This window comes from Chlorocebus sabaeus, chromosome 2 (genome assembly GCF_047675955.1).
Source record: "Chlorocebus sabaeus isolate Y175 chromosome 2, mChlSab1.0.hap1, whole genome shotgun sequence".
Lineage (NCBI taxonomy): Eukaryota > Metazoa > Chordata > Mammalia > Primates > Cercopithecidae > Chlorocebus > Chlorocebus sabaeus.
This window is the reverse complement of record NC_132905.1, coordinates 11,513,213-11,529,631: the sequence shown is the minus strand read 5'-3', so window position 1 is coordinate 11,529,631 and position 16,419 is coordinate 11,513,213. Positions and strand designations below refer to the sequence as shown.

The 16,419-nt window shown below is 42.0% G+C and overlaps 1 long non-coding RNA gene across 1 annotated transcript; it reads left to right on the top strand.

Annotated features, from left to right (window-relative positions):
* Window positions 1-575: 575 nt before the first annotated feature.
* Window positions 576-4,471, top strand: LOC103244152 (uncharacterized). The gene is made up of 3 exons (XR_005234898.2): window positions 576-1,231; window positions 1,362-1,698; window positions 3,803-4,471. It is a non-coding gene; the product is annotated as an uncharacterized lncRNA (long non-coding RNA).
* Window positions 4,472-16,419: the final 11,948 nt, after the last annotated feature.

The window sequence follows — 16,419 nt, the reverse complement described above, 5'->3', positions numbered from 1 at the left end:
GGTGCACAACACTACACCTGGCTAATTTATTTTTATAGAGATGGGGGTCTCCCTATGTTGCCCAGGCTGCTCTTGAATTCCTGGGCTCAAGCAATCCTCCTGTCTCAGCCTCCCAAAATGCTGAGATTACAGAAACGAGCCATGGTCCCCAGTTCCTTCTTTCTTATACAGACCCATTCAACTATCTTTGCAACATCAGTCTCTGAACTCACCTTTCTCATCCAAATAAGCCATCAAGGTTTCCTAAGCAAAGAGCTATCAACATGGATATGGATTAGTCAATTACCCCTAGAATAGAAAAATGACTGCAGTCTGTTGGTTAAAATGCTCTTTTTCCTTTCTCCTCACCACAAATGATAATAAACACTTATTATTTTCAAGTTCTGAAAAGTACTACACATGTTTTCGGTCTCAAATGTTGAGAAATCTCGACATCGGACACTCTATGCAGAAAATATAGAGTCAGTGGGACACGAGTCTGTGCTGTTTAAATGTACATTCAAGTATGTTAAGGTCAGTTTTATCATGCGACCATCGTTTCTGTAGTTTTAACTTACTGCCTCTGAATATGTTGTCTTGGTGACTCATGAAACAGTGTCAAAATCAGGAACGTGACTTAATGTATTATTCTCAACACTTACGATGATACCATATCATCGGACTGTTGTGAGTAATGATCATAAATGTTGTCCACTCAACCATGTTCAAACCACATGCAAACTTTCTAACCATATGCAGATTCCCATTTGTGACCGTCACCGTCACTCATAGTTTAGAAAATGTTGTGGTTGATTCTCCTCCAGCTCTATTGGCGGGCTGAGATTCAGTTAAACCAGCCAGCGTATATCACTATCCATGGTAGTAAGCAGCTTTGGAAATGGCTCCCATGGGGTCCCCACCTCCTGGTATTCACGCTGTTGTGTAATCCCTACTTTTTGAGTGTGGATGGACTTGCTAATTGATATGGTTTGGCTGTGTCCCCACCCAATTCTCATCTTGAATTCCCACATGTTGTGGGAGGGACCCAGTGGGAGGTAACTGAATCATGGGGCAAGTCTTTCCCGTGGTATTCTCATGATAGTGAATAAGTCTCCTGAGATCTGATGATTTTAAAAAGAGAAATTCCCCTGCCCAAGCTCTCTCTCTTTGCCTACTGCCATCCATGGAAGACGTGGCTTGCTTTTCCTTGCCTTCTGCCTTGATCGTGAGGCTTCCCCAGCCACATGGAACTGTAAGTCCAATTAAACCTCTTTCTTTGTAAATTGCTCAGTCTCAGGTATGTCTTTATCAGCAGCATGAAAATGGACTAATACACTAATAATGACTAAAATATGACAGAAATGATGGGATATCCCTTCCAGGATTAGGTTATCAGAGACTGTGACGTCCATCTCTCTCGTTTGCTTGCTGTGATGAAGCCAGCTGCCTTGTTGTGAACTTCCCTACAGAGAGGCCACATGGCAAAAAGCTGAGCATGGTCTCTGCCGAACAGCCAGTGAGGACCTGAGGCTCTCAGTCCAACAGTCCACAATGAATTGAATCCTGCCAGTAACCACTGAGTGGGTTTGGGAGAGAATCCTGTTGAACCTTGAAATGACTGGAGTGCTGGTTGACACCACAATTGGAACTTACAAAAGACTCTGAGCTGGAGGACCTAATGAAGCCATATTTGGATCTCTGGCCCATAGAAACTGTGAGGTAATAAGTGCATGTTATTTTAAGCTGCTAAGTTTGGCAGAGGAAGGAGGGGGGTGTAATTGGTTATATAGCAATAGGTAACTGATACACCCCTGGTTACAAAAGTTTGTCCAGGTATGTGCATGTGAGCAATTGAGCCAATGGTAGGTAGGCTGATATCCTTGACTTTTCAACTGGTAGGGGGAGAGGGTTGGGAAGGAAAAAAAGAAAGCAAGAGAGGAGGTGGAGGGCTGGTGGGTGGGGGGGAGAGAGAGAGAGAGAGAGGGAGGGGGGAGAGAGAGAGAGAGAGAGAGAGAGACTATTTTCTTCCATCTATGAAACAAAGAAGCTGTTCTATAGCTGTTGTCATCTTGCGACTTTGTGGAGGTAACCTGTCTTAAAAGAAAGCTAATACAAATCGGAAAGCATAGCTGAGAGGCAGGGAGATACCAGGTTCTAGAGCATCATTTAAATACCTTCATCACACTGTGTCTGAAGCCAGTGGATGTGAGTCACTGGATTCCCTTTTTTTCTTAAGCCAGTTTCCTCTTTTTTGTAACCCAGACTTTGACCCGATACAAACTGTAATTAGCTAATGATCAAAACTTCAGCTGCCCAAAGAAGGACTTGTCGCCCTAAAACAGATGCTCCAAATTTTGTTTCAACTGACACAATTTGGAGCATCTGTTTACAGCTTTGCAGGAAGGAGGAGAAGGTATTTTTAAGTGTGTGAGCACAGGTTAAAAAAGTAATTGGAAACTAAGTAAGTACAAAAACATCTTCAATCAAAGAAACATTTTGTAAGCTGAAATATTGTTCATTTTTATGATGGTACGTGTATATCTTCATATATAAAACTTCACTATGGTTAGAAAATGTCACAGGAAATAACAAATACACCTTTTTCAATCTGGTTATAAATATGCAGAATGGAGTTTATTTACCAAAGTGTTACACACTTCCAACTGATAATATATCAATAAAAGCTCTCACTCCAAGATGTCATTAAAGCCACATTTGTTCATTTCTATTTATTATGAGAAAAAAACAAAATGAAAAAAGTGGATTTGAGTCATATTTCCTGTGAGTTCATCATTTGCTGGCATATAACACTTGTGAATTTTATTCAATTCATTTAAAATGATTTCTTACATGCAGCCAGAAAGTTGAGGGTAGCAAGGAATTCAAAATGATCAGCAGGCATCCAAGATTTCTCAGGAGACAGATTTAGAATCACAACTAAGGTACGTTTTCCTTAAGGAATGTGTCTTAGAAAAATTAGTTCTAATGAACCAGAATTTGTTCCTAATAAATTCAGCTCATTTGTGTTTTGAAATTAGTAGACTCAAATGATCTTCTTAAAATGAGGTTTCCTCCTTTCTTCCCTTCCCTTCCCTTCCCTTCCCTTCCCTTCCCTTCCCTTCCCTTCCCTTCCCTCCCCTCCCGTCCCCTCCCGTCCCCTCCCCTCCCTTCCCTTCCCCTCCTTTCCCCTCCCCTCCCCTCCCTTCCCTTCCCTTCCCTTCGATATAGACCAAGATCTATGGTACCCATTTAAAATGCCCTCAGAACTCATTTTTTGTTTGTTTATTTCATAAGAGTGGGCATTCTGTCTGTACCAACCTTTGCCTATGGACCTGACATATAACCTGTTTTGGCCGGTGGGATGTTAGCCAACATCACACAAGGAGAGGTCCTTTTGCTCCTCTGTCTTTGCCAAAAAAAAAAAAAAAACCCAAGCTATCCTGATGGAGAATTAGACATTTGCTCCGTGTACCAGCCAACAGCCAGTGAGGCATAGAGTGAACCTAGCATCGCCAGAAGAACTGCCCAGCCCAGCCCAGCCCAAATCTCTGACCTGCACATCTGTGATTTAAATACATGCTCGTTGTTGTCAGCCACTGTATGTGTGTGCATGTGTTCAGGCATGTGTTTCCCAACGCTATCATGGTAATAGGTAACTGGTACACGCCTAATAGCTGAGTAACTCATTATATGGTTGAAATATCTGGAATGATTCTGATTTCCTATACTGAGTCCTGACTGATACAGAAGTTTATAGACATTTTCTCATTTAATTGTTGCAACTACCTAACATGGTAGGTGTTGTTGCTCTCCCATTTTACAGATCAGGATGCTAACTAAATCATTCAAGTCCATACAACTCCGAAATGGCAGAGTGGAAAGCAAACCAGGATGCTGAATTTGAAAGTCCACGTTCTTAACCATCAGATCACACTGACTGACTCAGTTTTCACATTGAGAGGGAAAAATATTACCAAGTTTCCTCTGGAAAGATCTGGAAGAAGGTAGGTTTACGAGGTCTGAATTGAATGGGAGCTATAAAAGAAGTACAGGTTTCATGCAGAGAATCTGAAGCTCTATGTACGCTTGCATATTTTAGAGCTGAATTCCTGGAGGGTTGTGCAGCCTCTTCATCTAATACGATTGAATTTGGCCCTATCTTCAGATTTAGTCATTTCTTCCATGACGGCGTATTAAATGACAATCTCAAATAAAGACCCGCTCATCTGAACAAAGGGAACACGCCCCACTCAGGCCCTTCTTTGATTTATAACCAATTCTCTTTTAACATGTGGACCCAACAAACGGGAGATGGCTGACTAGCTCGAACAATGAACTTGTTAGTTAACAGAATTAACAGTGTGTTGTTGCACTGTGATGACAGTAATAAAACAGGAGACGTGAAGCCGATATAGTCACAACTAAATCGTAATGGATGAGATATTTACAGCAAAGCTGTTAAAACATTGAATAAAATATGGGAAGAGCAAAAGCAGATGTGTTTTTATTCTTCTGAGTTGAAGCTTGCAAGGTAAAAAGATAGTTTGAGTAATAATCACAGGTTCTGATTCACAATGCATTAATAAATATTCATATGGTACCAGCCGCTGAAACTTTCCAGATACAGAAATAAAGTGAGAAAGCCTGTTCTTGCCTTACACTTTACTAAGTTTAGATTTCCAGACACACATGTCAATATCTCCATTAGGTTCCTGTAAAAGTTCTTTTATTTTTCACTGCGTTCCAAGTCTTGATGGTGAAACATTCATCTTTCCTGTTTCGTTCCAAATGTCCCAGTATTTCCCCCACTCAAACCACAAGAAAGTAGAAAGAAGTGATGGTCTATTAGTAAAGAAGAGACCTATAATTTAAGTAGAAGATAGAGGTGGAAGGAAATGAGCATTTCTCGTTGAATTAGGCACAGGTAAATGAGCTATATATCCCATTGGATGTCCACATCCCCAAATGAATTCGAACGGTGGGATGCCTGATTTTGCAACAGCAAGCAAAACACATTTATGCGTTTTTCTTTTGTTATTATCATTGTCTTTGTTTTAAAGGAGCAGGGAGTTTTTCGAGAGCACAAGGGAATGCTACGACATTACTCAGGGTTGAAACAACTTGGGAAGCGTAATTTGGGGGGTGTGAAAGCATCAGGATGCTTGGTCCAGGTTTGTTTTCCTGCATTTCAGGAAAACAGCTGTGGGAAAAGAAGGGAGAGGCTTGGTGCAGAACTGGTTTGGATTTTTGGGAGGGAGGAAGGAAGAAAGTGAGACAAGAGTGCTTTGCAGGGGCTCAGATCCCCCTGGCTGGGGGCCACAGCCCTCCCCTCGTGAGTACCTGGTTTGGGTATTGGAGGCTTCCTGATGGATGTCCATGAGTGCTGCAATCGCTAGCACAACAGGGCTCGTTGAGGTTGCTATGACATCCTTTGTTCCCCATTTCCCTGCTTTTACTGGCATATGTACCTTGGCTTGTATGTAGAACCGGAGGGCTTTGTGTTGCATTTTCATTTTCCCCTCTGTTTTATTAATCACTGCGTCCTTTTATCTCCGTGCACATCCCCAAGTCTTCTCCCTAGACTTCACAGAATCTTTCATTTGGGTTCCATTCTTTGCTTTCCCTCAGATGATCTCTGTTGGCTCTAAATGAGTTTTTGTTGTTTCTCACCCTCTCTCCCCTCCTTGGCCTTCGTATTATTTTTTCCTGTTAATTAATTCCATCTCCACAGACTTTTATTTGCGTTTTTTCATTTTCTTATTCTTCTCTGTCTTCTTTGAAAATCTGAGGGTAATGTTCTGGGCACTTGTCTGTGGCTCAGAGTTCTAGGAAGGGAGAGGCTGGGGAGGGTGGCTTCCAAGCAGGTAGGGCACAAGACCAGCAGGAACGAGCAGCCTCAAGCCAGGGCTCACCGCGGAAGCCTCTGACCAAGTGCCTCCTGGTCAAGAGAGGGTTATTTCCAGGGCCGGGTGCAGGGGCTCATGCCTGTAATCCCCGCACTTTGGGAGGCCGAGGCGGGCGGATCATGAGGTCAGGAGATCGAGACCATCCTGGCTAACACGGTGAAACTGAAAATACAAAAAATTAACCCGGGGTGGTGGCGGGCACCTGTAGTCCCAGCTACTTGGGAGGCTGAAGCAGGAGAATGGCGTGAACTCAGGAGGCGGAGCTTACAGTGAGCCGAGATTGCGCCACTGCACTCCAGCCTGGGTGACAGAGCAAGACTCCATCTCAAAAAAAAAAAAAAAAAAAAAAAAAAAAGAGGGTTATTTCCAGAAGAATCTTCCTTGCACACAAATCTGAGAGCAAGCAGGCCTCTCAAGGGTCAAGAGTCCTGCCACTTCCATTTTGGGGAATTCCCAAAGTGTTAGACAATAAAGGCGGACTAAAAAAAAAAAGTTATAAAAATTGGATATATTTAAAATATTTATGCTTAACAAATTAACACTCCTTACACAAATCTAAGGCTGTGTCATTGTGCCATGTGCAAGCAAATTAGCAGATTTAGAAACAACGCTTAATCTGAATGCACTACTGATAGTCTTGCAAACAAGTTTCACTAACAAAATCCAACCACGCCAGGTCTTTCAGAAAGCATGTGATGTTCAAAAGCTAATATTAATTTGGTTTATCGGCTCAACCCTGAAGGAGTTAGTTTCCTATTATTCTCTGATTCTCTTGTCGCCCTGTGCACAATTAACAAGGCATTTTTTTTTTTCCTGAATGGGGGGGTTGGGGGAGGTCTGAGTTTTAGATGGTTCACGTTTTTCCCTAGTAACTTTAGCAGAGGAATTAATTATTACTGTGCAATCATCTTTTTTGGAAGGATATTTGGAATGTGCTTCTTGTCTCTTTTCCCTTCAGACTTTTTTTCTTCTTCTTCTTTGAATTGGACATCCTAAATGTTAGCTTTACTGGAGCTGAACATACTGTAACACTTAACCCAGGTGAAAAATGACTGCTTGCCAATGACTTTTACATCTATATTAAGACTATTCTGGTTATATAGCACAGTTAGATATAATACGTTCAAATACAGAGAGTGTGATAGATCCAGGCATCGATGATATGCTTTCTTTGAAAACAAAAGGATTGCAAGAAGTGAGCCAGGTGTGGCTACTTAGGAATTTGAGCAAATAAGAAAGACACAGTTATTACTTTTTAAGGCATTGGTCTGTATCTAACTTTAGTTTTTTTTTTTTTTTTTTTTTTTGGAGTTATTTATTCATTGGCTAATAAAGATTTTCAGCCATAGATGGGAGTTTGTTTTTTTCCTAGGTAATTGGTAAATGAATAGAAGCCGACTTTAATCAGTAAACCAGGTATCTGATACATTGATTAAATAAATGATTCAATATTGTTGGAAGAACAAGACTACAACTTTATCCCAGTTTAAATCTTCAGTGCTCTTAGAACTTCATTCTTAAGATGAGGCTCTTTCGGTATGAATGGAATTTATTTACAGAAAACGAAGCATTTGGCTGAGTTTGTGACTTACTCAATAATGCACAGCAAGTCTGAATTAAATCTGTGTAACAGGTTCTAATCCCATGGTCCAGCAATTAGACCATTCTCCCTAAGCTTCTTTGAGAATTAATTTCTCATTATAAATAAATATATTCTGCACCATGGTCTGAACATACCAATGCTAAGCACATTTTCTGACAGACATTTCAAAGACAGAGATGAGCTCTTGCATCTTTTCAAAAGCAATGCAAGGGACATTCACACAGCAGGTGCTGGAAGGGTCCCTCTGGCAGACAGAGGGGATGCGGAAGTTCTGCTCAATCAGGTTTTCCTGACCAAGCCTGTCTCTGTAGCTGCGGTAAACATGCACAGGTCTAGTGCTCAAAAATGGGCCCCTGGCTCTCACAATGAACCTGACAACCTGGCCAATCAAATTCAAGTCTACCACGTTGCCAGGGTAACTAATACACAGTCACAAAAACAGAATGATCACAGTGAGGGAAAAATACAAAATGCAGCATTTTCATGCTTAGAAAAAGAAAGAGAAAACACAGGCTGACCATACACAGCAGGGATTGGTACTTCCTTCTTCCTTAAGTATGAGCCATTCATTTATAGCCATGTGCAAATGCCTATGTGCAGATGTATGCACCTATCCACTTTTGCAGAAAATATGTGCTTCACTTCTGGAACATTAGTGAATTTAGAATGGGAGAAAGATGGTAGATTGTGGTTTGAGGTGAAAGATCTGGAGGCACACACACAAAATGAGCATCCACCCTTCTTCCTTGAGCAACTCCTGGGTTGAAAGGTGCTTCCAGACTCACCTAACTCAGTCAATGGTCCTTCCTTTCAGTATCTAAAGGATGCTACTCCCAGGGTAATAAAAGCCACCCCCTGCCCTTAGCAATGACTGTCTCCAGGCTAACCGGTCCTTCTGTTTTGCTATGTGCCCCCATAGTATAGGTGCCCAGGTGATTCTGAAAAACGTAAATCATGTCCTTCCACCAGTGAGCTCCTCCCCTGGCTTCCCTTGCAGACTGAGCAGCAGGTGGTTTACACCATGGCCCACCAGGTCCTGCTGAGTTCGCCTCTTCCTAACTCTCTGCCCTTATTTCTTGACTCTCTCCCCTGCAGTCCATTGTCAACAATCTTCCTTTCTGTCCCTTGAACATGTCAAGCTTATTTCCACTTGCATTAGTTTCTCGGAGTTGCCTTAACAAAGCCCCACAAACCAGGTGGTGAAAAACAACAGGAATCTATTCTCCCATAGTTCTGGAGGCTTGGAGTCTGAATCAAGGTGTCTGCATGGACATATCCCCTCTGAAGGCTCCAGGGGAGTATTCCATTTCCTTCTCTGAGTTCCTGACGTTGTTGGCAATTCCTTGGCGTGTGGATGCTTTGTCCCCATCTCTGCCTCCCTGTGTGTTTCTACATCTCTTCTCCTCTTCTTATGAAAACATTGGTCATTGGATTAGGGCCCACCTGAATTGAGTAGAACTCAACTTCACTATATTTGCTAAGGCTCTCTTTCCAAATAAGGCCGTATTTACAGGTACTAGTTATCACTTCAGCATATCTCTTTGGGGACACAATTCAATCCATAATGCCACCTCAGGACTTCCACCTCGAATTCCCTCCTACTAGCCCTTTTCATGGCTGGCTCCTTGCATCTTTTGGGAATGAGCTCAAAAGCCATCTTGTCCGAAGCTTCCCAGATCACGTATTTTTGACTTCCCACCCCTCAACTCCTTGTCATCACTGCACTTTATTTCTTTCTTAGACCTTATCCCCACCGAATATACAACCCCCCTCCCTCTCTCTAGAAGAATATGAACTCCCAAGAGTAACTGCTTTGCATGTCTTATTCACAGCTTCGTTCCCAGAGCATAGATGAGTGCCTGCAACAAAATAGGTGCTTGATAACTATGCACTGAATATAATATCTGAATCAGAAAATTTGGGAAGTAGGAGAAGTTGTAGAAGAGAAGGCTGAGTTGAGGTGATACTGAACTGATGACAAGCATTCAACAGTTTCTCTGACAAATATCTGTTGGACATCCATTATATGCCAGGCACTGTTCTAAGTTACAGCTCAGCTAAGACAGACACAAAGCCTTGAGCTCACGAGACTTGTATCCGAGAGCCCCAGCACCTGCCATATGTTGAGTGCTTGCTATCTGCCGGCACAGTGCAGAACACCTGTGATGTTAATCCTACAGAAAATTGTAGAAGGCAGGTGCTATCATTAACTTTACTTCTTCCCAGGCGAGGAAACAATTTCAGAGCAAGTTCACCTCACTGGTAAGCAGGAGAGCAAACTCCTTCTAAACGTGGGGTTCCCTTCCCCACCCTCTTGGCTGCTGCTTTATGGAACTCTTGAAGAAAACACTAATGCTGGCCAGAAGTCCATGTAGTTGGCAATAAGTTGCATTTTCCTGATGAGAAAATGAAACGCAGGAAAGTTAAATCACTTCCACACATCACAAGCTAATGGGTGGCAGGTAGGGAAGGAGGGAAATGGCCCTGGTTTGTTGTCAGAGCCCATGTTCATAAGCCCCACCTTTATGTCCTTCTCAAGTCTACAGGTTTGTGGGCAGGTATAGCAGGGCTATCCTTTTTTTTTTTTTTTTGACAGAGCTCAGATCCCAAGGTTCTCAAACTCTGAAGAGTGTAGGATTCATCAGGGGATTCCAAACACAGACTTCGAATCAGCAGGCCAGCTCTTTCCATTATCCTCGTGTGACCTTCTGGGCCTCCCTGATTTCTCACTCATAGCCATATTCATCACATGGCAGGCTTTGTGCTACAGAAGGGTTCCTGGGAGTCTGCAGGACACCATGACCCAAATCACTTCTTGTTATTCCCTGAGACGGACATATGTTGCTTTGCTTACCCCAAGTCCAGACCTTCTTCTAGTAGTAACATCTCAAATTTCCTTTTGAGGAACCATGCCTCCCTCATCCCAATCCAAAGAGTTTGAATAGATTTGACTCCTCCCCCTTGGTTCCAGATGTGACAAGGTAATTAAATGGACTTTATGGGGAACTGGGAGACATCTTTTCACTAGGGCTACAAAGTGCATAGAATGCATATTGGATGCTGTTACTGTGAAGGGAGAGTCACCCAGATAATAAAGCCCTCATTGAGGTAAGCGGAGATGAAAATTAGAGAAAGAATCCTGATGAAATCTTGGAATGGCCAGATCTGGCCCTGGGAGGTAGGCTTATTGCAAAAAATTCCACGATAAGTAAGACAATAAAGGCCCTTTTTTTTCCTAAAATCAGATTAAATTAGATGTTGACACCTGCTGCCAAAACAATCCCAAATAAAACATCTCCTTTAGGCCAAATCCCCTGTACTCCAGAACAATCTCCCTGAGAAACTGGAGTGGCTCATGATGGTATTTCAAACTAAAGTGCCAGTGATTAGGAGTGCTTGCTGACTCAACCACTGGAATGTTCTGGAGATGAAATTGATATTTGAAAGCAACTGGAGGGTGACTGACAGTTGGTAGGTACTTAAAAAATATCCTGAGTCTATCTAAATGGTGTATTTTCTTTTTTTACATACTAGAATATATGTACTTGGCCAATCACAAATATGTTTATAATTTGGGAAGTATAATAGGAGATACTGTAAGTAAGAAAAGTTCTCATCATTGCTTTTTGCCTGTTTGGTTTATTTTACGTGACTGTGAAATGCAGAATTCCAAGATTTTGACTTTTTGCCTGATTTTCCTGTCTCTCCCATCTCCTTTTCTCCTACACTTGCACCATCCATCCCCAGTGGTCAAAAGTATGAGGATCCGCCATTTGGAACTTCATCTTTTAAAGACCAAAAACTCCTCTTCAGGAGAAGGAAGGATGTGCTTTACATGTGGCCTTATCTAAGATAAACAGTGAAGTTCCAAGTTCTCTAGTTTCTTTATTTAAAAATAAATAAATACCAGTGATTTATAGCAAGGGTAGCAATTTAGTGCATAAGGAATTTTTTTGCTCTATTCCTCTCCATCTCCATCTCTCTTAAAGTAACTAATTTTAACAGCTTAGTGCATAACCTTGTAGTCATTTTTCTATGGTATTATAACCAGACACTAATGCATGCATGTATACGCATGCATGTGTCTATGCCTGTATACATAAACACACATACACACATCATTTCTTAACATATTCTTGTACACTGTTGCTTTGGGATATATTTCCAAACGTATGATTGCTGGGGCAAAGGGTATGTATAATTTTAATTTAAATGAACACAGATGATTACTTTCCAGAAAGTTTACAGAACTTCACATTCTCACCAGTATATTTCTCCAAATCACTGCTATCTCAGAAATTTTTGGCACATGATACTGTGGTAGTTTCATGATTTTTATTCTTTTTTCTCTTTATAAGACTTAGCATCTTCCTCATTTGAGTCCTTAGGACCGTCACTCAGAATCTGCTCTATGGCCCCATTTTACATGCATTTCCTGCGTTTCCTGTGTTCTTACGGAGGTTGCCCCTCATAATAATGAGGATGAAGATGCAGCTGATGTTTATTGAGTGTTGACTACCTGTGCTGAGTCTGCTATACACATACAATGCTGAACAGGTTCTTTACTGAAAGTTTTTCCTTTGATCTTCACAATAACCCTACAAGCTATCTAGTCTTATAAGTCGGCTTTTACAGATTAGGAAACTGAGGCTCAGAAAAAAGTTAGAGGATAGGTGTGATGGCTCACACCTCTAATCCCAGCACTTTGTGGGGCTGAGGTGGGAGGATCACTTAAGCCCAGGAGTTTGAGGCCAGCCTGGGAAACCTAGTGAGACCCCTCTCTCTAATAATAATGATAATAATAATAGCAATAAAATAAAATAAATTAGCTAAGTGTGATGGCGCACACCTGTAGTCTCAGCTACTTGTGAGGCTGAGGTGGGAGAATCACTGGAGCTTGGGAAGTCGAGCCTGCAATGAGCTGTGATCACATCACTCCATCTTGTCTCAAGAAAAAGGGTGGAGGGGAAGGTTAGAGTAATTTGCCTAAATGTGCAGAGGGAGTGAGAAGCAGAACAGGGGTGAATCCAAGAGGTCTGGCAACTACAGCATAGATGGCACACAAGCACTGGGCACGTTGCCTGCTAGATACATACCCAAGATGGGATTCATTAAAATGAGGCCAGGTCTGGATGACAAAAATCCAGGAACCTCCTGAAATGTTGTGCAGGATGCTGGGAGAGGTTTGATTTATTTTCTTCATTTTCCAATCTAGCAATTTAATCTTACACTTCAGTAATATTTTAAACATGCATTCCCAATATTTGTGTACTTACTTATAAATTATATACTTGCACTGAAGTATTGATATCTTATGTCCACCAGAAAGCATACATAAGCAGTTATAATTTTAAATGGTGTCTCAGTTTGAGCCATTGTAGCAAAAATACCATGGACTGGATGGTTTACACGACAAACATGTATTTCTCATTGTTCTGGAGGCTGGCAGTCCGAAATCAGGGTGCCAGCATTGTTAGGTTCTGGTGACGGTCCCAGCATTGTTAGGTTCTGGTGACGGTCCTCTTCCAGGCTGCAGGTTACTGACTTTCCATTGTTTCCTCACATGACAAAAGGGGCCTTTAGTGGGTAACTGGGTCATGAGAGTGGAATCCTCATGAATAGGATCAATCCATCAAAGTAGTTATAAGCCTGCCTTGCCTTAAGGGCTGGGGAATTAGACTACACTTTTTTTTTTCTTTTTTTTTTAAGACAGTTTTGCTCTTCTTGCCCAGGCTGGAGTGCAGTGGCATGATCTCAGTTCACTGCAACCTCCACCTCCCGGGTTCAAGTGATTCTCCTGCCTCAGCCTCTCAAGTAGCTGGGATTACAGGTGCCTGCCACCATGCCTGGCTACTTTTTGTATTTTTAGTAGAGATAGTTTCATCATGTTGGTCAGGCTGGTCTTGAACTCCTGACCTCAGGTGTTCTGCCCGCCTCGGCCTCCCAAAGTGCTGGGATTACAGGCGTGAGCCACTGTGCCCAGCCAGACTACAATTCTTGATGAGGGAATAGGATTCATGAGGATCCCACTCTCATGACTCGATTACCCACTGAAGGCCCCACCTCCTAATATTGGGTTGGTGCAAAAGTATTTGTGGTTTTGCCATTAAAACCAATTGGCTGTAGCTGAGACTGCAGTCATCTGAAGGATGTGCTAGTTGTGCCATAGGCATTACCATTAAAAGTAATGGCAAAAGCTGCAAGCACCAACCTGTTATCACTTTGAATTTCAATATGTGGATTTTGGGTAGACACAAATATTAGGTCTATTACAAATTGATAAGATAAAACTGAAATTACTTGTAATCTAATTATTCTATTTGTGAATAGTACCAAAACATCATTGCTCTCACTAAATAAAATTAGTATTAGAAATGAACTGCATGCTTAGTTTTACATGTTTCATGACTTACGATGGCTTTATAGTATTATTAAAAAATATCTTAAGCCATGGCTGGGCATGGTGGCTCACACCTGTAATCCCAACACTTTGGGAGGCCAAGGCGGGCAGATCACCTGAGGTTGGGAGTTCGAGAACAGCCTGGTCAACATGGTGAAACCCTGTCTCTATTAAAAATATGAAAAATTAGCCAGGGTTGGTAGTGGGTGCCTGTAATCCCAGCTACTTGGAAGCTGAGGCATGAGAATTGCTTGAACCTGGGAGGAGGAGGTTGCAGTGAGCCAAGATGGTGCCACTGCACTCCAGCCTGGGCGACAGAGCAAAACTCCGTCTCAAAAAAAATAAAAACTAGGCCAGGTGTGGTGGCTCACACCTGTAATTCCAGCACTCTGGGAGGCTGAGGTAGGTGGATCATGAGGTTAGGAGATCAAGACCATCCTGGCTAACATGGTGAAACCCCGTCTCTAGTAAAAATACAAAATTTAGCTGGGCCTGGTGGTGGGTGCCTGTAATCCCAGCTACTTGGGATGCTGAGGCAGGAGAATCGCTTGAACCTGTAGGTGGAGGTTACAGTGACCCGAGATCGCGCCGCTGCACTCCAGCCTGGCAACAGAGTGAGACTCTGTCTCAAAAAAATAAAAAATAAAATAAAATAAATAAAAAATATTAAGCCATAACATATATTTGGGAGGAGGTTTATTGTTTTAGTTATCTAGTAACACGTAACAAATGATCCCCAAATTTAATGATTTAAACTCACAACTTTGTTTTGCTCATGATTTCTGGGTTAGGAATTAGGAAAGGGCTCAGCTGACTGGTTCTCAGTTGCAGGTCCTTGTGTAGTACAATCTGATATTGGATGAAGCTGAGGCTACAGTCATTTGAAGGATGTCTAAGTTGTGCCATTGCCATGGCTGGCAGCTTTGGGACCTTAACTGGGGCTGTTGGTCAGAGTGTTCATGTGCCCCTTTCACCACGATGGTCTCAGTGTAGCTGGACTTCTTGAATCGCAGATCTTGCTCCCTCCAGAATAACCGTCTCAGGAGAAACCAGAGAGGAAAGCTGTGTGGCTTTTCCTGACAGCCTTGGAAGTCACGTAGCATTCCCTCTGCCATAATCTATCCATCAAAGCTGTCATAAGCCTGCCTTGGCTCAAGGACTGGGAATTAGACTATACTTCTCCTTCTTCTTCTTCTTCTTCTTTTTTTTTTTTTTTGATGGAGTCTCACTCTGTCACCAGGCTGGAGTGCAGTGGTGCGATCTTGGCTCACTGCAACCTCTGACTCCCAGGTTCAAGAAATTCTCCTGCCTCAGCCTCTCAAGTAGCTGGGATTACAGGCACCTGCCACCACGCCCAGCTAATTTTTGTATTTTTAGTAGAGATGGGGTTTCACCGTGTTGGCCTGGTGATCTGCCCACCTCAGCCTCCCAAAGTGCTGTGATTACAGGCATGAGCCACCACGCCAGGCCTAGACTATACTTCTTGATGAGGGAATAGCAAGATCACATTGTAAGTCAGCCTATGGAAGGGGAGAGATGATTGAGGCTATCTCTGAAAAATGTAAGCCTCGTCATTACAGATTAAGTTATTTATTAATAGATATTTATGGAGTGCCTCCTATGTGCCAAGCTAAGAATATGAGTAAAAAGCTTGAAAAAACACAAGATCTTTGATGTTCTGGAACCTATATTCTAGTACAGAAAATATCGGATCATGGTTTTAAATGTAAATCTATATGTTACATAATCTGCTTGATAACTTCCTTTTTTGTTTGTTTTGACAGATCTGAGTTGCTCATCATCTTTTTTTTAAAATCACAATATAACTGATAAAAAGCTCCTATTAGTGGTGGGAGAAGTTACAGCCATTTTCTCCTTGCATGCAGATGCTTGCATTGTTATTATTTCCTTCAATTCAGATTACTTTGTAGGAATCTTTAAGCCACTAGTCCTTTTTGTGAGAGCTGCTATAGTTAAGAGGAGATAATGCAGTCTGTGAATCCACACTACCAGGCATGTGTAAATTGCAAGAAACCTCAATAGGCTATAGGCTAGAGGCAGTAAGAACGCCATTGACATCTGCAGAGACAATCTGACTTCCTCTCTTCCTATGTGAATACCCTTTATTTCTTTCTCTTGTCTGATTGCCCTGGCCAGAACTTCCAATACTATGTTAAATTGGAGTGGAGAGAGAGGGCATCCTTGTCTTGTGCTGGTTTTCAAAGGGAATGCTTCCAGCTTTTGCCCATTCAGTATGATATTGGCTGTGGGTTTGTCAAAAACAACTCCCATTATTTTGAGATATGTTCTATCAATATTGAGCGTTTTTAGCATGAAGGGGTGTTAAATTTTATTGAAGGTCTTCTCTGCGTCTATTGAGATAATCATGTGGTTTCTGTCATTGGTTCTGTTTGGATTACATTTATTGATTTGCATTCTACTGTAAAGACACATGCACACGTACGTTTATTGCAGCACTATTCACAATAGCAAAGACTTGGAACCAAACCAGATGCCCATCTATGATAGAC